The sequence below is a fragment of the Macaca fascicularis genome, chromosome 14 (assembly GCF_037993035.2).
Source record: "Macaca fascicularis isolate 582-1 chromosome 14, T2T-MFA8v1.1".
Classification (NCBI taxonomy): Eukaryota; Metazoa; Chordata; class Mammalia; order Primates; family Cercopithecidae; genus Macaca; species Macaca fascicularis.
The window spans coordinates 86269959-86293400 of NC_088388.1; the positions used below are offsets into that span (position 1 = coordinate 86269959).

The window sequence follows — 23442 nt, forward strand, 5'->3', positions numbered from 1 at the left end:
CTATCAGTTTACTTTTAGAAAGGTCATTGTGATTGCTGCCTTCTTGACTATAGTCTTTAGAAGAAAGACCTCCTTGAAAATTATATACCACCACCAAAAAAAGTCTGTGATCATTGTCTTACTTGGTTTAGGAGCTGTTCAGTTTAATCAGTAACCAGCCCCCAAGAGCTACAATATGGTCACATTAATGTACTATGAATTTCTATGATTTTTTTATGATTCCAATATCAATGAAGAGAAAAAAGTTGTGTCATGCATTTTATTACCACCCTATGAACTTTAATCTTTAGAAAAGTCACTTGATATCTGCAGGCTGCAGTTAGTTTCATGATTATCTAAAACAGCATTGTCCAGTGTGGTAGCCACTAGCACATATGGCTACTGAATGCTTGAAATGTGACTAGTCAAGTGTAGATTGCCGTAAGTATAAAGCCTACACCAGATTTCAAAGACTTGGTATGGATAAAGAATGTGAATATCTCATTAATAATAATACTTTTATATTGGTTATTTGTTGATATGGCAATATCTTGGATATATTGGGTTAAGTGAAATATATTATTAAAATTAAAGCCCGAGCACAGTGGCTCATGCCTGTAATCCCAGCACTTTGGGAGGCCAAGGTGAGCAGATTGCTTGAGCCCAGGAGTTCAAGATTAGCCTGGTCAACATGGCAAAACCCCCACTCTATAAAAAAATACAAAAAAATTACCTGAGATTGGCAGCATGTGCTTGTTGTCCCAGCTATTTTGAAGGCTGAGGTGGGAAAATCACCTGAGCTCAGGAAGTCGAGGCTGCAGTGAGCATAGATCATGCCACTGCACTTTAGTCTGGGTGACAGAGTGAGACCCCCACCTCAAAGAACAATTAAATTAATTTTATCTATTTCTTTTTACTTTCAAAATATGGCTACTAGAAAATTTCAAATTACACATATAACTTGCATTATATTTATATTGGACGACTCTGCTCTAGAAGATACAAGATGACCTCTATGAACCTTTCTAGTCTCAGCACTGTGATGATTCTTAAAATTTCTTTTTTAAATTTCTGTTTTTTGAGACGGGATCTCACTCTGTCACCCAGGCTGGAGTACAGTGGCATGATCACAGCTCATTGCAGCCTTGACCTCCCAGGCTTAAGTGAGCCTCCCACCTCAGTCTTCTGAGTAGCTGGGACCATAGGTGAGTGCCACCATGCCTGGCTAGCTTAAAAAATTTTTTTGTAGAGATGAGGTCTTGCTCTGTTGCTAGGCTGGTCTTGAACTCCTGGGCTCAAGCAATTCTCCTGTCTCAGCCTCCCAAAGTTCTGGAACTATAGGTGTGAGCCATCATACCCAGTATCCCGCACTAATGATTCTAATTGATGCTCTGATTAATTCTGGAACTATCATTTTATTTTTAATTGTTATGATGTTTCTGTTAAGGATTTTTACAGTATGTTATTTTGGAATGTAGAGCTCTTGGAAAGTTCTTTTTTTTTTTTTAATGTCTTAGTACATTAACCATACTCTGAAAGAATTTAGCCTATGAGCTTTTAGGCTGTAGCCGATAAGCCTAGGTCTTCTCATTTTTGAAGCTGGACCATTCTGCCTTGTTATAGCAATTATCCTGCCTTTCTTCCATCTTCTTATTGTTAAGAAGCCCCTCATATTTATTAATTTATTCTCAGTGATTTTATTTATTCCATCCAAAGCTTGGGACCTCTTTCTTCACTAGGGCTAGGATACTGTAGTATAAATAGAATGTAGGATTTAGATTAAAGACTTTCTAAATCTGGTTTCTTTTTTTATTAGCTGGGCAATTCTGGACAAGACACTTACTTTGCTAAGCCTCCTTTCATCTGTAAATCTGATGTTGTGAGGATTAAATAAAACACCATACAGATATTGTTACTACCTACCCATGTTTATCTTTTCTTTTCAGACTTCTTAACAATATTTGACTTCAAGGATATTATACTTTTCTAGTATCCTTTATTATTTGCCATTTGTTCTTTTTATCATTTTGATCTTTTCTTTCCTTTATCCATTGATATTCTTGGTTCTACCAGTCTTTAGTCCATCAGACTATGGTTATAAAGAAAAATAGAAGAAACATATTATATTGCTCACAAAATAAAAATCATCACTTGGAACCTGCACCTAGATTTGTAAAAACTAAAGTAATAGATTCAGAGAAAAATCTCAAACTCCAAGTGGGTGAAGGGAGAATAAGACAAATTGTTGGAAACCAAAACCAAGGGAAAGAGAGAAAGGAACTGAATTATATTGAATATATGTCATGTTCCTGGCATTGCTCTTGATTGATAATTGATATATTTATATTATGCACAGCAAAATCTTTTATTAATAAATCTTTTAAGGGGAGGTCTCACCTATTTTATAGAGGAGGAAATTGAGTAACAGGCATATTAAATAACATACTCTCAGGCTATTTGGGTCCTTATTGTTTATTTGCATTTTTCCCCCCAAGACCATTGTTTTGGTAAACACTGTTTACTTTAAACAATTGAGTTCTGTGCTAATTATGTAGGTAGAGTTGGTCTCAAGTACACTAGCAAAAATAAATGAAACTTGAGTGTTTTTAAACAAGGATACCAGATATGAGATTTATGAAATATATTTTGCACTGTTTTTGGAAATGTACTTCTCCTGACCATCCTTTAGAGTGGGTTGAGTTGGTAGTAGTAGTGATTTGGGAAGCCATTCCTTCCTAATCTAGGTATGTCAACAAAACTTTCAGGTCTGAAGGCTGCTGAACACTAAATAACTCTAAATAAGTGAAATAGCTAAATTACTCTAGCTATTCTGCCATCTATTCCCTTTATTGATAGACAAAGCTAAATTGGTAACTGTAAATCTCTGAATTATGCCATGACTTTCAAGGCGAAGTCCAGACTTATTTGAAATGTCTTCACAAATGTGGCTTGTAACAATCTCTGCCCACTTCCCTCAAAGGTTTTCTCTCTGTCTGTACTTTTCTGCTTATAAGCTCCTTAATACCCTATTCTCATACATGTCTTTCTTGGGTTCTACAAGTACCTTCCTCCCTTCTGAGTTTTTTTTCAGAAAGACTAACATATGCTAAGTATCTTCTTATGCTTTAGAAGTCTTACGGCAAAAAATCTGTACTGACTCAAATATAGAATACTTAGTAGGCGTGAATGAACTCTTGAAAAATACCATATTTTCAACTCCATGTCCTTATATTCATATTAAAGAAAATTAAACAAGATAAATATCATTTGAGCCAGGTGTGGTGGCTGATGCCTGTAATCCCAGCAACTCAGGAGACTGAGGCAGAAGGACTACTTGAGGCTAGCAGTTCAAAACCAGCCTGGGCAACGTAGCAAGACCCTGTCTCTGTGTGTGTGTGTGTGTGTGTGTGTGTGTTTATATTTATATATGTGTGTATATACATGCATATATATTTATATATATGTATTATATATAGATAAGATGATTATTAAGTTAACTGGTTTCTGAAGAACTCTTTTTTCCCCCTAAGGAGTTCTAAGAGACATATTTTGTATTTCTAGAGCAAATAAACTTTAACTTCTTTTTTTTGTTTTATTATTAAATGAATATTTTGTTATAATATTAAATGAATAAATATTTGAGATGTCCTTGTCTTTATGTTCAGACCCCTGCAATTTTTCTGTGAAAATCAAAAAGCATGTGAAGTGTTACTATGAATTCGGCAATTTTATTTCAAAGAGCTAAATGTAAGAATGTTATTTTCTTCTCATCTGCTGCATTGTGTTTTCACTTGATTTTCCTCTTTATCCTCTTGGAATTTAGACTCTGAAGCTTGAATTTCCTTCCTTTTTTTCAACAAAGTGAAGGCATGGCATGAAGTCAAAAGTAAATTCCTATACTTAAGTGCTAGCAACCATTACAGGCTTCTTGAGGCCAAAGCCTGCCTATCAGATGCTTATTGGTTGGGCGACCATATGTTCTAAGGCAGGGGCACTTGACTAACTTTGAAGAAGTTGAATTTTGATACAATGTTGCCAAAAATTAAAAAAAAGTAACCAAATACATCACCCTGTGTATTAAGTATTTGTCTGGCAGGATACTGAAAACCTAAAATATAGCCCACACATGCAAACTTGTTGGAAGACAAAGTACATTTTTCAGCAAGTTAGAGTCTCAGAATAAGAAAAGCCAAACTAGTCTGGATTTTATTTATTATTTTATTTTTTATTTTTATTTTTTTGAGTCGGAGTTTCACTCTTTTGCCCAGGCTGGAGTACAGTGGCGCAATCTTGGCTCACTGCAAACTCCTCATCCCGGGTTCAAGCAATTCTCCTGCCTCCACTTTTGAGTAGCTGGGATTACAGGCACCCACCACCACGCCCAGCTAATTTTTTTGTATTTTTTAGTAGAGACAGGGTTTCACCACATTAGCCAGGCTGGCCTTGAACTCCTGACCTCAGGTGATCCGTCCATCTCAGCCTCCCAAAGTGCTGAGATTACAGGCATGAGCCACCGTGCCCAGCCGCTAATCTGGATTTTAACATTGTCCTTCTACCTTCCTCTACTGCCAAGCTCCAGAAGGACCCAAACCATGTAGCATGGAAGAGAAAATTATTTTTTGCATTTTAAAATCAGAGTATTGCTTTTGACTTAGCAGGATTTCAATTTACGTATGTAAAGGAAAATATAAAATTACAAGGACTGGATACTAACTCACGTAAATCCTATGTTGAGTGAGTAGTTTTGAGATTTTTATAACTCTTCTATTACAAACATTTAATCCTCAATACATTGTTCTTCAGCATTTTCTGTTTCAGACTGTATGATATTCTTTAATTTTCATAACAGTCTTGTATAGTAAGTAATAGTAGCTGATTTCACATTTGAGGAAACTGAAGTTCTGTGATTTCAAATACTTAACCAAGACTGGCCAGTGTTTAGAACTTGAGTTGTAACTGCATCAGAATTTGATTTCTGAGAGCATCAGAGCTCTGATCAGGTCTTCTTACTTTAATCTTAGACTTTTAGCCAATTTTGTTACTCTAGTACATTACTATCAGAAGTTTATATATATATATACATGCACACACACGTATATATACATAAGTTTATATAAGAGTGTTTATGTATATGTGTGTGTGTATTTATTGGGAGAGATTTCACTGAATGTAACACATAGAATTTTATATTCATAAGTTATGTAAAACTTCTTTTCTTTTTTTTGGAACGAAGTTTCACTCTTGTTGCCCAGGCTGGAGCACAATGGCGCGGTCTTGGCTCGCTGCACCCTCTGCTTCCCAGGTTCAAGGGATTCTCCTACCTCAGCCTCCTGAGTAGCTGGGATTACAGGCGTCCACCACCATGCCCGGCTAATTTTTGTATATTTAGTAGAGACCGGGTTTCACCACGTTGACCAGGCTGGTCTTGAACTTCTGACCTCAGGTGATCCACCCGCCTCAGCCTCCCAGAGTGCTGGGATTACAGGCGTGAGCTACCACACCCTGCCAAACAGAGCCTCACTTTGTCACCCAGGCTGGAGTGCGATAGCGTGATCTCAACTCACTGCAGCCTCTGCCTTTCAGGTTCCAGTGATTCTCCTGCCTCAGCCTTCCGAGTAACTGGGATTACTGGCATGTGAAGTCGCCATCCCTGGCTAATTTTTGTATTTTTAGTAGTGTCGGGGTTTCACCATGTTGGCCAGGCTGGTCTTGAACTCTTGACCTCAGGTGGTCCACCTGCCTCGACCTCCCAAAGTGCTGGGATTACAGGCGTGAGCCACCTCACCTGGCTTTTTTTTTTTTTAAAATAATTTAATATTTATGGAACTTTGGAATAGGATAATAAACTGCAGAATTTATATTATGAATTTTAAGATTAATAAAATTTTGAAGATTTCAATATATATATATTTTTTACCCAACATTTCTTACCCAGAATTATCGCTAAAATTATGTAAAAGCAAGATTTTTTCGAGATTGAGTCTTGCTTTGTTGCCCAGGCTGGAGTGCAGTGGTGTGATCTCAGCTCACTACAGCCTGCACCTCCTGGGTTCAAGCGATTCTTGTTCCTCAGCCATCTGAGTAGCTGAGATTGTGGGGTTGTACCACCATGCCTGGCTAATCTTTGTATTTTTGTAGAGATGAGGTTTCACCATGTTAGCCAGGCTGGTCTTGAATTCTTGACCTTCAGTGATCCTACTGCCTTGGCTTTCCAAAGTACTGGGATTACAGGTGTGAGCCACTGTGCCTGGCCAAAAATAAGATTTTTAAAAATGTGAAACTACCATATTGGATCACATTTGCTGTACTCTGAGAATAAGGAGTAGTAAACAACTCTTTTTTTTTTTTTTTTTTTTTTTTTTTTTTTAAAGACAGAGTTTTGCTCTTGTCACCCAGGCTGGAGTTCAATGGCGCAATCTTGGCTCACTGCAACTTCCCCTTCCTGGGTTCAATCAATTCTCCTGCCTCAGCCTCCCTAGTAGTTGGGATTGTGGGCACCCACCACCACACCCAGCTAATTTTCGTATTTTTAGTAGAGACGGGGTTTCACCGTATTGGCCAGGCTGGTCTCGAACTCCTAATCTTAGGTGATCTGCCCGCCTCAGCCTCCCAAAGTGCTGTGATTACAGGCGTGAGCCAGCATGCTGGGCCAACTCTTAACATAAAATGTTACTTTTATAAATTAGGAAGACTTTAATTAAATTAGGAAGACTTTAATTATCTACCCCATGACCGAAACTTGCTTCTTGATACTCTGGAGTCAAGTCACTTTCTAATAGATCTATAAATGATTTAAAACATTTTGTCTATTTTTCCCTTGTAATGCATGGCTATGATGTGTCATTCTGTTCAGAAATCCTTTGTGATTTCCCATTGCCTTCAAGACAGTCTAAATTCTTGGACCAAGGCCTTCCATTGTCTAGCCTTGCTCGACCTTTCTAGAATTCTCTTCACTCAACTCAAGCTATGGCTTTTACCTTGTATGCTTTGGTAGCCTTTGCATCCTTACTCTGTTACCTCTATACTAAAAAATTCAGTCTGCACAAATGATATCTTTTCCCTAAAACCATCTTTGATTCTTTAGTTTTGAGCAATTTCTTTATTCTTTGAATTTCATAAGGTGTAGCGTGTTTCACAACACATATACATTTGTAATCTCTAAAATATATAATTTTATACCTCTATTTAGTTCTGTTACTGATTCAGGCAAATTTTCATTCTTTTGTTTTTTTTGAGACAGAGTCTCACTCTGTCACCCAGGCTGGAGTGCAATGGCACGATCTCAGCTCACTGCAACCTCCATCTCGTGGGTTCAAGTGATTCTCCTGCCTCAACCTTCCTATTAGCTGGGATTACAGGCACCTGCCACCAGGCCCAGATAATTTTTGTATTTTTAGTAGAGATGGGGTTTCACCACATTGCCCAGGCTGGTCTCAAATTCCTGACCTCAAGTGATTCGCCCGATTCGGCTTCCCAAAGTGCTGGGATTACAGGCATGAACCACCGCGCGCAGCCAAATCTTCATTCTTTTAAAATTAACTTTGAGTTATAATTTATATACAATAAAAATGTACACATTTGGAGAGTATACTCTGAGTTCTATGAGTTTTGACAAATGTACACCTAAGTGTAACCACCCTCATGGTCAAATTCAGAGTATTTCCATCATTCTTTAAAATTTTTTGTGCTTTTTTTTGCAGTCAGTTTCTATCTCTCCTCTCATCCCTGACAGCAGGAAAAGATAAGATGGATCTGCTCTCTGTCACTTTAGATTATGAAACTTTTTTTCTAGAATTTCACACCAGTGGATTCATACAGTATGCACCTTTGTGTCTGGCTGCTTCTCAGCATTTTTTTTTTTTTTGAGATTCATCTATTTTGTTCAGTGTATCGGTAGTTTGTTCTTTTTTTAGCTGAGCAGTATTTTATTATATGGATATGCCACAGTTTGTGCATTCACATGCTGATGGACTCATTTCTAGTTCAGGTCATTTTTTTTCCATTTGGCAATTTATATCACATGTACCATTATCCTCAATTAGTAAATGATTGTGTACTAGTATGATTATATCAGTGTGTATCTTTGGAGGAAGACCTGTGGTGATACATCTTTTAGATAACAGTGTTAATTTCAGGGGAGATGATGTGTCTACTTTTTTCTGTCTGTGGCTCACTATTTTACCTCAGTTTAAGCCTATGAGCTTGATACCGGTAGGGACTATTAAATTTTTCTTATAGTCTCAGTGTGTAAGACAGCAACTGCTGTACCCTCATCTTTGTAGTTGTGTTTGTTTTAGTAATAGCAGCAGCAGTAGTAATAATAACATTTCTTGAGCACTTAGTATAATAATCATATGATGTAGGTCCTATTATTTGCATTTTACAGATGGAGAAACAGGCTCGGAATGTAAAACAACTTGCTTCTCTGAATCTATAGTCCTCACTTTTAACTCTACTGCCTCAGTGCTTAATAATTGCTTATTGAACAAATATATGATTGTGTAAATGAATAACATTTGCTTTATAGATCTGTGGACATAGTGTTAATTACACCTCATGTAACTTACTGGTATAGTCTTGACTTTCATCATTCTTCCTTGTCCCTACAATACATTAATGATGTGACATTATTATTCACATACACACAGAATAATATCTAGAAAGACATTATAGCTGACTGAAACGAGGTTACTCTCTGTGTCAGAGACAGCCTGGATGAATGCCTGAGTGGATAGTGATAAATAAACAGACCTTTATTATGTTAAGGCATTGAGATTTTGTGATTAGTTTGTTAAAACAACTAGTATTAATTACCTGAATTTTATAGCTTAATTAAGTTTGATATTTTATGTAGGCATCTTAGTTGTAATTTTGAAGGTTATTATTTTTAAACTAATTTGTTAATCTATCAAAAAGTTATTAAAATCTGTCTTAAAGTTAATGTGTGGTTTAATCTTTTAAAATAAAGAACAAAGTATGTGTTTAGATTGCATTAATATCAGTTGCTTTCAACAAGTCAGCTTGTAGACTGTCATTTAAAAAGTTTAAGCAAATAGTACCAAATGAGATTATAGTTTAAAAATAAACAATGGAGTGAGATTTGATAATAGGTCATGAACATTAAACCTGGAATACCTTTGTTAAACATAGGTCTGGTTATGTCATTCCTCTGGTAGCAGGACCTTTTGTCTTAGAAGTAAAGTTCATATTCATTTTTGGTGTGATGTGACATGTGCCAGTCTTTCTCCATTTGGTTTCCATGTCTCTTTGTTACAGTCATATTAAACCTCTTCAATTCTCAGAATATCCAGTGTTTTCTTTTTTCTAAGTCTTATATGTATTTTTCCTCCCTGCTTTCTTCCTCTACTTCTTTTTTATAGCAACTTAAATGTCTCTTTGGCCGGGCGCGGTGGCTCAAGCCTGTAATCCCAGCACTTTGGGAGGCCGAGACGGGCGGATCACGAGGTCAGGAGATCGAGACCATCCTGGCTAACACGGTGAAACACCGTCTCTACTAAAAAAAATACAAAAAACTAGCCGGGCGAGGTGGCGGGCGCCTGTAGTCCCAGCTACTCGGGAGGCTGAGGCAGGAGAATGGCGTGAAGCCAGGAGGTGGAGCTTGCAGTGAGCTGAGATCTGGCCACTGCACTCCAGCCTGGGCGACAGAGGGAGACTCCGTCTCAAAAAACAAAACAAAACAAAAAAAAAATGTCTCTTTGTCTGAACAGCCTTTATGACACCAAAGTCAGTGTTAGACACACTTCCTTTGTGCTCCTAAAGCACTATGTACTTTATATTAAAGTACTTTCTATAATGTAATGTCATTATTTGATTGTATGTATACTTTCTGGATTGTGAATTCCTCAAGTCATCAACAATGGCTATCGTCAACACTTGGCAACCTGCCTGACACATTGTCAACTCTTTGTAAATACTTATGAAATACTTAACTGTTTGAAGGAGTGAATAAATGATATAAAAGTGAACAACACTCCAACCTATAGACTTTATGGTCTCACCTCTTTTGCTGGATTTCACTTCCTAGTAGCGTGATGAACATGCCTAGCAGCCGTATCCCCATTCCTGCCTTTTGGATTTGATAACTTCATATTATAATCACTGTTCCATTTCATTTGTGGTATTAAAAAATAGCTCCTAATTAAGAAAAGACTGGAAGCCCCTATTTAGACTATGCATGTTTATGTTTAAATGTACATTCATAGCACATTATCAATATAACGAAACTAATGGAACTTTATATTAAGGATGATCCTTGGGAGTTGTTAATGAGTATAGAGGTAGTTGATTTAAAAATAAACAAATTTCTTTAGAAACAGAAAATCAAAACAAAACAAAAAACCCTACAATTGCTGTCAAAGAAACAACTACAAGAAACTTGGCATCCAAATATAAATAGTTACTATAAAAATGCAGTTTTTTTCAGTGATTACAGGGACAAAAATTTCTTTCAACATATATTTCTTGAGTGACTCATGTATTATGCGCTGTACTAGGTACTGGGGATATATAAACAATGAGAAAATCCTGAATTCTTTGGTAATTAGAAGAAAAATGAAGCTCAGAGGACACATGCACACACACAGACAAACACGTTTATATATTCACATATAGTGTAAAATACTAATTGATGTGTTGTACACTATCCTATTTCTGAAACCAGTACCAGAAAGATTTTAAATATTGTCACACTTAACGTGAAAAAAGTTATTGTGAAAAAGACTATTGAGAGTATTTTATGAAGAAAAGGAAATTGTGCTTTGAATTTTCTTAAATATAAACAAATACAGTTGATCTTCAACAATTATATGGTTGGCGTGTATGGTAGACTGTGTTATTGTTCAAAAACCTTTGCTGCCCCCTCCCTGGAGAAACTTTATACTTCCCTTCCCTATTGACATCATGCCTGGAGTTATGACATGCTTTGGCTAAAGAAATATGAGTGGAAATGATTTATGTACACTTATGAGCAAAATCTTTAAATCAGAACACAGTTTCCTATGTTTGTTCTTTTTCTCTGCTCTGACAATCCGCATTTGCAGGTAAAGTTTCTGTATTACCCTAAGGTACAAAATGAAGATTTCATGTAGTTGAGCCATCGCTAACTCTTGTTTGACATGTAGCATGAGCAGAAAATTAACTTTGGTTGTTAAAAGGCATTGAGATTTTGTTACTGCTACGTAACTTAGCTCAGTGGTTTTCAAGCTTTAACATTTTTAAGAATCCTGTGGCGATTTTGTTAAAACATAGGTTGCAGAGATTGTTGGGCTCCACACTTAGAATTTCTGAATTCAGGAGGTCTGGAGTGGGGACCAAGAATTGTATTTCTGATGTGAAAAGCTTTTATGAAGGGGAGGTGGATAAGAGAAGCCAGCATGAAGTCTTGACCAAAGGTACACTCTCAGGCAAATCATGTTTAGATAGGAGAACATGTGGAAGTGAGAAACTGGACATTGGTTCATTTTTTTTTTTCCATCTTTTTCTTTTTGAGGTGGAGTTTTGCTCTTATTGCCCAGGCTGGAATGCAATGATGTGATCTTGGCTCACTGCAACCTCCGCCTTCCGTGTTCAAGCAGTTCTCCTGCCCCAGCCTCCCAAGTAGCTGAGATTACAGGCACGAGCCACCATGGCCAGCTAGTTTTTGTATTTTTAGTAGAAACGGGGTTTCACCACCTTGGCCAGGCTAGTCTCGAACTCCTGACTCTCAGGCTATCCACTCGCCTTGGCCTCCCAAAGTGCTGAGATTACACGCATGAGCCATAGCATCCAGCCAACACTGGTTTCTTTAAAACTATCCATGCCCTTTGTCCCTTGTAAAGTCTTTGCATAATACCAGTTGGAAGACCATTGTTCTCTACCTTCATTTAGGTGATTTGTGTTTTCTTTTATATAGTCCAAGATCCCTTTACTTGTCTGTAATATTTCTTCTTCACAGTTGAGACTTCAGCAGGTACAGACAGTTAGGTGATTGGGATGAATTTACAGTTTAATCACTTAACCTCCTTGGGCCTTGGTTTCTTAATCTACATAATACAATTCTCTCATGTTACCTTCGTTCCAATATTTTATTTTTCTAATACCGTTCTATGGGCTAGCAAGATTCCATTATGTGTTGACTCTCTCAATTTCTATCGATAAGTTCAAAATCTTTGAGAGGAAGTAAACTGGAGTATTTGAAATTAAATGTTTCTCTTTCTTGGGGGTCAGGATACTCTATAAGTCTTCAGTTAATCAAAAAAATAGTAGTTTCCGGCCAGGTGCGGTGGCTTACCCTGTAATCCCAGCACTTTGGGAGGCCGACGCAGGCGGATCACCTAAGGTCAGGAGTTCGAGATCAGCCTGGCCAACATGGTGAAACCCTGTCTCTACTAAAAATATAAAATTAGCTGGGCGTGGTACCAGGTGCCTGTAATCCCAGCTACTTGGGAGGCTGAGGCAGGAGAATCACTTGAACCCAGGAGGTGGAAGTTGCAGTGAGCCAAGACTGCGCCATTGCACTCCAGCCTGGGCAACAAGAGCGAAATTCCATCTCAAAAAAAAGAAAAGGAAAAGAGAATAGTAATTTGCAAAAGCTTCCAAAATGTTGTTTGGTTTTGTTCCATTTCTAGGCGTTGCATATTTTATTTATTTTAGATTTGAACTTTGGTATGAAATAAGCATAAATTTATGAAAAATTTTAGCCTGTTATAGTTTTAAATAGATGCTCATTTTGTTCAATATGGAAACAAATTGCTATATTATTTCGCTGACATATATGCCAATATGCATTTGACAATAAATTAATGGGGCCGGGTGCGGTGGCTCATGCCTGTAGTGCCAGCACTTTGGGAGGCCAAGGTGGGTGGATCATGCGGTCAGGAGTTCAAAACCAGCCAGGCCAAGATGGTGAAACCCTGTCTCTACTGAAAATACAAAAATTAGCTGGGCGGGGTGGCGGGCACCTGTAATCCCAGCTACTTGGGAGGCTGAGGCAGAGAATTGCCTTGAACTCGGGTGGTGGAGGTTGCAGTGAGCCAAGATCACGCCACTGCACTCCAGCCTGGGCGACAGAGCGAGACTCAATCTCAAAAAATAAAGAAAAGAAAAGAAATTAGTGTTGATTCAAAGATTCTGTTTAATAGAAAACATTTGTTTTCATATTTTTCACTATGATTGCAGAAGGGAAAAAGTTGAAAGTATTTGTTTGTCTTGAGATCTTTAAAAAATAGATTGGTTCAGAATTGTGATTATAATTTTGTTTAATGTAAATAATTTTGATCATAGCAATGCCATGATTTTAAGACAGTTGCTAATTTTTCCTTGGATTTACATGAAACATTATTTTGATATTTTTTGGTTGTTGCCTATAGTTAATTTGTTAAGTCTACACTCATGCCATTTCCTTGGGAACTGCAAATAGGCCTTTCAGTTTAGGTCCAATGAAACCATGATCTGCTCCTTTTGCAACGATTTTAAAGTTTGACTAGTGTTACTATTACCAGTTCATTATGAGAAAGAAATTTATCCTAATTAACATTTCTTTTAGAAATCGTCTGAAGGTGATTCTTGGTTTCTTAGTAATTTAAAGCTGCTTGGAACATGACCTTCCTAGTTTGGATTTTAAAGCAGAAACAGTTCCAGCTTCTCCAAGTTTAAGGAGAAATGTGATTCTATTGGAGTTGTTACTGTAAGTTTTAGTCCAACTGTTTCCAATTTATAGTTAGGACACACCAGAAAAAAGTGCACAATAATCATCTGGGGACTTACAGTCTCACTTGATTACCCATAACTGCGGCCTGCTTCAGCAGCTTTGCTTGGGCTCTTGAAGACAAAGCCAGTATCAGTGTTCCATTCTGTATGAAATAAATATACTGTGAAATATTTATTAGAATAGAAAATAACATTTTTAATACACTGGGGAATTTCAGTATTTAAAGGAATTCTATTGAAAGTTATTGAAGATATAATGTGTTCATAAAGGAAACAAAATAATCTTCCCCAAATTTCTTAATTTCTTGCTATTCCAACTTCAGATATTTGTATGTGAGGTTTCTTAAAATAGGGATACAACATAAGTAGTTCAGTTTTCTCCTACTAAGTGCCATATGAAGGCGGAAACTGAACTCTTAGTCCATTTTATTATTCAAACAAAAAAATTTAACGTAAAACCTGTTGTATATGTATAAGCCATGTAATGTATTTTAACCACACACCACAAGTTTTGCATAGTAAATTGAAATAATCAATTTAACCTATTGGAATATGCTTATGTGATTAGAATATTAAACATTTTTAAAAACAAACCAAAAATAAAAGTCTGAAAGTAATTTCATGTCAGTATTTTCTTGGTTATCTTTCATAAGCAAGCATCAATCAAAATATACAATTGGTGATTATGTCTTAAATACTAAATTATAAGTTAGTACTAAGGTAAACTTCTGTATTTGAAAATGGGTTGGAAAATTAATTACAAAATCTAGTGTATTCTTTTATGTGGGTTTTTAAAAACAAAATTAGAAAAATTTAATTAAAACTACATAAAATTGCTTGAATTTTCTTTAGAATAAAGATAATTAGGAGTCACAAATTAGAGGCATTTAAATAGGCATCCTAGTTCCTTTTTGACTTTCAAATTAAACTTTTCAATTGTATTCACTCTGATTATATTTATGCTTACAGTAACTAATCGAAATTTTGAAGTTCCAGCTATTGTCTGTAACTGTAATTTATATTCAATTTTATATGTCATTCTTTTCATAACTTCAACATAAATGTTTACACTTGAACTTTCAGCATTTTCTGTTTTAATTAATTTTGTTCACATAAAATAATGTAACTTTTAATTTTGATACTGAGTGACTTAGATGGCTGGTATCAGAATAGAATAGAATAGAATATTTTAAGAATTATCGATGTGCTCAACTATTTTAAATCCAATTTGTCTTTATTTTTTGCTAACTGAATCTTTTCACATATTTAATTGTGCTTTAGCATATATGTAACACTTTACTCCAATTGAATAATTTGAGGTAGATGATGTAAAATACTGAATAAAAGAAACTTAGAGCTGAACTCAGGAAGTACAAATAGAGTAGCTCTTAAAAAGCTACCTTTGCATTCTTCAAGTGACCAGCAGCACAATGTCTTCTGTATATTAGATGCTCAATTAATGTTGAGTGAATAAAGATATATCATGTAATATTTTTTTTTTTTTTTTTTTTTTTTTTTTTTGAGACGGAGTCTCGCTCTGTCACCCAGGCTGGAGTACAGTGGCCGGATCTCAGCTCACTGCAAGCTCCGCCTCCCGGGTTTACGCCATTCTCCTGCCTCAGCCTCCCGAGTAGCTGGGACTACAGGCGCCCGCCACCTCGCCCGGCTAATTTTTTGTATTTTTAGTAGAGACGGGGTTTCACCGTGTTAGCCCGGATGGTCTTGAACTCCTGACCTCGTGATCCGCCCGTCTCGGCCTCCCAAAGTGCTGGGATTACAGGCTTGAGCCACCGCGCCCGGCCTCATGTAATATTTAATGAATATTTGACTTTCCTTCTGGTTTAATGAGTGAAAGAACTCTGAAGTGCCCCACTTGATACTTAATAAATGTTTGTTTTTCTTCCGGGCGCGGTGGCTCAAGCCTGTAATCCCAGCATTTTGGGAAGCCGAGGTGGGCAGATCATGAGGTCAAGAGATCGAGACCATCCTGGTCAACATGGTGAAACCCTGTCTCTACTAAAAATACAAAAATTAGCTGGGCATAGTGGCAGGTGCCTATAGTCCCAGCTACTTGGGAAGCTGAGGCAGGAGAATCGCTTGAACCCGGGAGGCGGAGGTTGCAGTGAGCTGAAATCACGCCACTGCACTCCAGCGTGGTGACGGAGTGAGACTCAGTCTCATAATAAATAAATGTATGTATGTATGTTTTTTATCATTATAGTTACCTAATTATCCATGTTCATTGGGATCATAGTTTCAAACAATTTCAGCCTAAATCATTTATTTCAGACAGTTGTTTTATGCCTCTTTCTAGCAAAACTTTCACAACCCTGTTAATTAGTAAAGTTGACTAGTTTGAGTGTTATATTCTTTGCCATTGTGTTGGTGTAATAAAGATGAATAACTTTTACACTGTTCAGTCTGTTCCTAAATGATCAATAACTGATTTTAAGATTAAGTTGTACAAATATTGTATAAATTTATGCTTATTGTAAAAATTCAAAGTGATGTACCCCCATAGAAAGTAAAAAGTTATATTTTCCTGCATACCTCTTAACTCATCCAACTACAGTAGGTAGTCCACTACCCACAGTTTGGTTTTGTATGCATCCTATTAGAGGACTTTCTATAACAATGCCATGTGTAAATAATAAACAACATTTTATATTTTACTATTAATATTTTATCATTGATGCTGAATATAGCAATAATATTTTATCAGATTATGTATATAGAATTCCTTTTTTTACTTAACAGTGTTTCATACAGGTCTTTCTATAGCAGTGTATATATATCCCAGTAGTTGGTCTCGAAAGACTAAGTTTGAAACTTGAAAAGTTTCTCTTTGAACCTTTGCATGAAGAAGTTCCACCTCAATAAGTTTTATAAAATGATAAGCAAGTATAATACTCTTAGTAGCAACTAGTAGTCTTAACACGAATTCAGAGTTTTGTTTGTGTGTTTGGTTTTATTCTTGGGGCTAGTGAGATCATTTCTCTTTTTACATCATAAGTGATTTAGAAGAATTCATTCTATTTTTCCATTATGATTTTTAATAATAAAGCTAGCATTAAATAAAATGATGCAATTTCAGAATTCTAAATCATTTAATCAGCCAGTTATGGTAGTCATTTACTTTCAGTTTTTTTTTTTTAATATACAAGGATGTTGATTCCTAAAGTTAAGTGATTTGCTCAAGATTGTAGAGAAATTATGATTAGCATCTATATCCTTTCTCTTAGCAGGATTTTTTTCACTACACCATGCGTTGCCTCTGAAGAAATACTTTTTTTCGTTTTTGTTTTTAGATGTTTATTTAAAATGTGTAATATAAGCACAGTGGCACATGCCTGTGATCCCAGTTACTTGGGAGGCTGAGGTGGGAGGATTGTTTGAGTCCAGGAGTTTAAGACTAGCTTGGGCAACATAGGGAGACCCCATCTTGGGGGGTGAGGAGGAAGAAGTAATAAATAAGTAAATAAAACATGTAATATTGTTTTAGATGCTTATATTTTTCTTATGTAAAAATTTACACATTAAATTTATTGTGAAAACATAATTACAATCACAGACATGCAGTGGAAAAAAAAATCCCATGTTGTCTGCACCTTCTTCTGAGACCACATTTTGTGTATATGAAATGTATTTTATCATTTAAAAAATTGACAAATAATAATTGTACATATTCATGGGACTACATAGTGATGTTTTAATACATATATAGTTATTAGATCAGGGTAATTAGCATATCTATAATCTCATATTTATCATGTCTTTGTATTGGGAGTATTCAATATTCTCCTTCTGACTATTTGAAACTATGTATTACTGTTAACTATAGTCATCCTACAGTGATATAGAACCACTACATATTCCTCCTACGTAGCTGTGATTTTGTATCTAACAAGTTTCTCCATATCTTTTTTTTTTTTTTTTTTTTTGAGGTGGAGTTTTGCTCTGTCGCCCAGGCTGGAGTGCAGTGGTACGATCTCAGCTCACTGCAACCTCTGCCTCCTGGGTTCAACCAATTCTTCTGCCACAGCCTCCCGAGTAGCTGGAATTACAGATGCCCGCCACCATGCCTGGCTAATTTTTGTATTTTTAGTAGAGACGGGTTTCACTATGTTGTCCAGGCTGCTCTTGAACTCCTGACCCCAGGTGATCCACCCTCCTTGGCCTCCCAAAGTGCTGGGATTACAGGCATGAGCCACCACGCCCAGCCATCTCTTCATATCTTTACCTTCCCCCTACTGGTTCCAGCCTTGGGTATTTTCTCTTCTGCTTTCTACTTTTCGCTTCTATGAGATAACCTGCTTTTAGCTTTCACATATGAGTGAGAACATGCAGTGTTTAACTTTTCTGTTCATGGCTTATTTCACTGAGCATGTCTACCAGTCCATCCATGTTGCTGCAAATAACAGAATTTCATCCTTTTTGTGGCCTATAGTATTCCATGGATATTTTCTGGATAGTAATCCCCTCTAGGATGTATAGTTTGTAAATATTTTCTTCCATTCTTTAGATTGTGAAGAAATATTTTAAAGGAGATTTATAAAGTACATCTTTTACATCTTTTATATTTACCAAATGAGTGAAAACTGAGTAGACAATAAAAAAATCTTAGAAATCAAAATAGTTTGTTCTCATTCTTTTCAGCTCATTAGAGAGCACATAATAAAGTAGCACATTTACGTTATTAAATTTTGTGTTGGTGCCAAACAATAGGGTGTTCTTAAACATTTTACACTGAATGGATTATAGGAACATCACCCATCATTAAAAGTCTAATATCGCGATATTTTCTTGGGAGAACTTAATGCACTTTAATTAACATTAGTAACATTTTTGCATCCTTATAAATGTGTTTTTAGAGGAAAACCTACAGTAAAGTGTTTGCTATAGAAGTCACACCAATGAACTACAAATTCTTCCAAAAACAGTTTTCTAGCGACATCTGCTGGTACAATGTAATAAAGGTGACTATCTTATGAAAGTAATTTCATAGAAGAAAAATATCATTGTGGGCAGAATTGTTTATTTTGCTATCATTTACACTTCTAATTGAAAATTTGAACATTTGACCAAGAGTATTATCCTGATAATGATAACACTGAGCTTATTTATACTTTCTTGTACATAGTATGCAGTTCCAACCTGAACCTCTACAGTTATTTGTGTATTGACTAAGCTGTTTGATACTATTATGCAACATATTTCTTTTCCTCCCTGTGTTTTTTGGCTCTGTTTTATATCATAATTTGCCTTAGCACAGAACCTTGCAAGTAGAGATTCAGTAAATGTAGACTATTTTATAGTATTTATTTTTTCATTTGCATAAATTAAGTTGAAAAGTCTACGTATATGAGTTAAATACATTACTTTTATATGCACTTGAAAATAAAAATGAGACTTTATATTAGAAAAGAATGTGATTAGGATAAATGGATTTTTATTTTTCTTCCTTTGAAGAGATATTCTGCATTATAAGTTGTGGAGAAGCAAAATATATTCAGTCCTTGGACATTTTCTTTACAATTATTTCCTGTATGATTGTATCTAGTCTCATGCATTTAAATACTACATATAAACAAATCAGACCTCTCCCTTAATCTTCAGACTTGTTCAGCCAGTTACTTGCTTCCTCAGCATTACCATTTAATTAGTTAACAAACATTTTAAACTTAACATGTCCAAAACAAAAGTTTTGATTTTCTCCTTGAAACTGTTTCTGCTGTAGTATTCCTTACTTTGGTGAGTGGCCATATTATCCTTCCATTTGATCAAACCAAAAATTATTTCAGTAATTTGTAAATTCCCTCTCTTTTATTCCACATTTAAACCATTGAGAATTTCAGTCAGCTCTATTTCTCTCCACCTTCTACAACTATGATCTAGATGACCACAATCATCTTTCCCCTCCTAACTTGCTTCCTTGCTTCTAACCTTGACCTCCTATAAGTCTATCCAGCAGCCAAGTGATTTTTTTTTTTTTTTTTTTTTTTGAGACAGAGTCTCCCTCTGTTGCCCAGGCTGGAGTGCAGTGGCGCGATCTCAGCTCATTGCCAACTCCACCTCCTGCTGCCTCCTGGGTTCCAGTGACTCTCCCTGCCTCAGCATCCCAAGTAGCTGGGATTACAGGCATCCGTCACCACACCCGGCTAGTTTTTGTGTTTTCAGTAGAGACGGGGTTTTGCCATATTGGCCAGGCTGGTCTCAAACTCCTGACCTCAGGTGATCCACCAGTCTCAGCCTCCCAAAGTCCTGGGATGACAGGTGTGAGCCACTGTCCCCGGCCACAAGTGATTCTTTTAAAATTTAAGATAGATCGTGCCTCTCCTCTGATGAGAACCTCCCAAAGTTCTTACCTTGCCTAAAGGGCTTATGTGAAATGTAGACTGCTCCCTCTCTCCACCCCAATTGCTAGGTCCTCATTTCCTACTTCCCTCCGCTATTTTGCTCCAGCTACAGTAATCTACTTGCTTCTCTTTACATGCCAAGCTGACTCCATATCATGGGCAGTGTACTTGATTACCTCAAACGGAAATGCTGTCCCCTCTACTCACTAATGTTTCTGATCAGATCACCACATTTTACTTCTCAGAGAAGCTCTTCTTGGCCATACTGTGTAAAGTAATGAAGCCTGACTGTATCACTGTTTCTCCCCTTATCTTGCAGGGTTTTTTTTTTTTTTTCATACCTATTACCACTATATGACATATTTACTTTTTTATGTATCTCTTTCCCAACTAGAATGCCAGCTCTGTGAAACCAGGGATTCTTTATTGTTCACAGTTATGTCCTTGGAACCTAAGGCAGGCAGTGCTTATACATAGTGGCCATTTAGTTAATATTTATCAAATAAGTTGGTGAGCCTTAATACTTAAATGGAGAATGTGATTTCATTTACATTATAATAATAGAATCCATAGAATAATGAGGAAACTTCAAATGGAATCTGCTTTGTTTAAATCTTTATATCATATTTTCAACATTCAACACAGATTACAATTGTGTTTCATAGTTAGGTTAATGCTCATACAATACTCTTAGTGTCAAAATGTGGGGCCATATTACTATTTTAAAGATTCTTTTTATGGGAATAATTACTTTTTTGTTCTTTTGACATAGACATCTGACCCTCAATTACATTAACAAACCTTATACACATGAATGGAAAGAAGAATAGCCCCTTTTGAATCCATGCTAAGACTTTATCAATATGAAGTGCTTCCCACAGAGTTCTGCTGAAAGAACTGAACTTCCATCATAATGAAATTGCAAATTCATTTGTATATGCTCCTCTTATATTTGAAAGTTACTTTTTGATGTTTTGGTCTGCAATTAAATTTATTGTTTAAGGTCACAAATATGCAATTCTGACTAGAACAAGTTGTCAGAATTCTTTATTCAGCATAGCACAAAGATAAATGGCTGTCTTTTAACAATAACATATGAAAGCCAAAATTTGTTCCCAGATATACATAATCTTTTAATGCTTTCTGTTTTCCAGTCAATAGACCCCTTAACCTGCTTCCTCACCATCTTACCTATCTAGATTATGGGTTTTTAAATTACGGCAAAACACTTTCATCAGATGGAAAAAGAAGTTTAAACATTTTAATGCTATAATTTTCCCATGCACATTTTATCGTTCCATCCGAATTCTTTTGCCTTTACCCCTATTCTGTGTAAGGTAGATAATTATGTAGTATGTTAGCTAAATTCTGTGGTTACATTTCTCACTGTTAACATGACCAGGAAGTAGATCGTGTTGCTTAATTGAAATTGAGTTTTCAAGTGTTTTTTCTTCTAAAAAAAAAGGGATACATGTGCAGAACATGCAGGTTTGTTACATACGTACATGTGTGCCACGGTGGTTTGCTGCACCTATTGACCAGTCCTCCAACTTCCCTCCCCTCACTCCCCACACCCCAACAGGCCCTGGTTTGTGTTGTTCCCCTCTCTGTGTCTATGTGTTTTCAACGTTCACCTCCTACTTATGAGTGAGAACACGTAGTATTTGGTTTTCTGTTCCTGTGTTAGTTTGCTGAGGATGAGGGCTTCCAGCTTCATCCATGTCCTTGTAAAGGACATGATCTCATTTCTTTTTATGGCTGCAGAGTATTCCATGGTGTATATGTACCACATTTTCTTTATCCATTTGATCATTGATGGGCATTTGGGTTGGTTCCACGTCTTTGCTATTATAAATAGTGCTGCAGTAAACATATGTGTGCATCTATCTTTATAGTAGAATGGTTTGTATTCCTTTGGGTATATACCCAGTAATGGGATTGTTGCGTCAAATGTTATTTCTGGTTCCAGATCCTTGAGGAATCGCTATACTGTCTTCCACAATGGTTGAACTAATTTACATTCCCACCAACAGTGCAAAAGCATTCATACTTCTCCACAGCCTCACCAGCATCTATTGTTCCCTGACTTTTTAATAATCGCCATTCTTACTGGCATGAGATGGTATCTCATTGTGGTTTTGATTTGCATTTCTCTGATGATCATTGATGTTGAGCTTTTTTTCATATGTTTGTTGGCTGCGTAAATGTCTTCTTTTGAGAAGTGTCTGTTCATATTCTTTGCCCACTTTTTGATGGGGTTGTTTTAAAACATTTCTGTGCATGTGGATTAACTTATTTTCTCAGATTCTATACTGCATCTAATACAAATGTATATGATTTTGATTAAAATGGATTTCTTAAATTTTTATTTCCTTTGTGGTCTTTCATACAGAAGACATAGAGGAACAACTGCCCTATAATATTTGAGGCCTTACTCTTTTTTTTTTAAGACAGAGTTTCGCTCTTATTGCCCAGGCTGGAGAGAAATGGCGCAATCTTGACTCATTGCAACCTCTGCCTCGTGGGTTCAAGCGATTCTCCTGCCTCAGCCTCCTGAGTAGCTGGGATTACAGGCCTGTGCCACCACGCCCAGCTAATTTTGCATTTTTAGTAGAGACGGGGTGTCTCCATGTTGGTCAGGCTGCTCTTGAACTCCTGGTCTCAGGTGATCCACCGGCCTTGGCCTCCTAAAGTGCTGGGGTTAGAGGTGTGAGCCACTGCGCCCGGCCTAGGCCTTATTCTTTGTCTAAGAATATCCAGTGTCTTTATAGATTTATTCAAGGGATTTTGATAATAAATAATCAAAAGCCCTTTGTTTAAGGTGATCATAGCGATAAAGAAGAACAAAGACATTGAATGACAATAGCAGGATGTTGTAAAGCCTGCATAGTAATGTCCCCATTTTAAGATCTTGTTTAAATATTTTTTTGCAAATCTGAGAATCTTTTTTTTTTTTTTAACTACCATGTAATTTGAATCTTCCCCAACTGAAGAGAGTAGATTGTTTCAGGAGGACGTATAAGAAAAAAACATAACTTTTAAAAGTCAGACAATCCCCTCCAGCCCCCGAATTCTGGAATTCTGACTGCTATTACTTTTGTGACCTAGGTTACTGCATTCTTCGAGCCTCTGTGTAGCAATGCAATAGACAAAAATCTCTATTCATACAGTTTAGTGATACGATTAAATGAGACAACACATATAAAGAGCTGAAAACAGTGCCCAGCTATATAGTAAGCACTCAATAAATACCATTTGGAGTCCTGTCTTTCTGCTGTCCCTTCACCCCAACTCTGTTCTTCATGCTCTGTGATCTGTTCTAATTGGGCTTAATCAGAAATTAAAACTGTTGAACTAAACTTGAAACCTTTCTGTGCCTGCCAACTCTGTATTAAGAATA

General features: G+C 36.5%; 1 protein-coding gene across 34 annotated transcripts in view; it reads left to right on the forward strand.

Annotated features, from left to right (window-relative positions):
- TMEM135 (transmembrane protein 135) overlaps window positions 1-23442 on the forward strand; it is a 350227-nt gene that overhangs the window by 297635 nt on the left and 29150 nt on the right. The gene's annotated exons all lie outside the window — the stretch shown is intronic.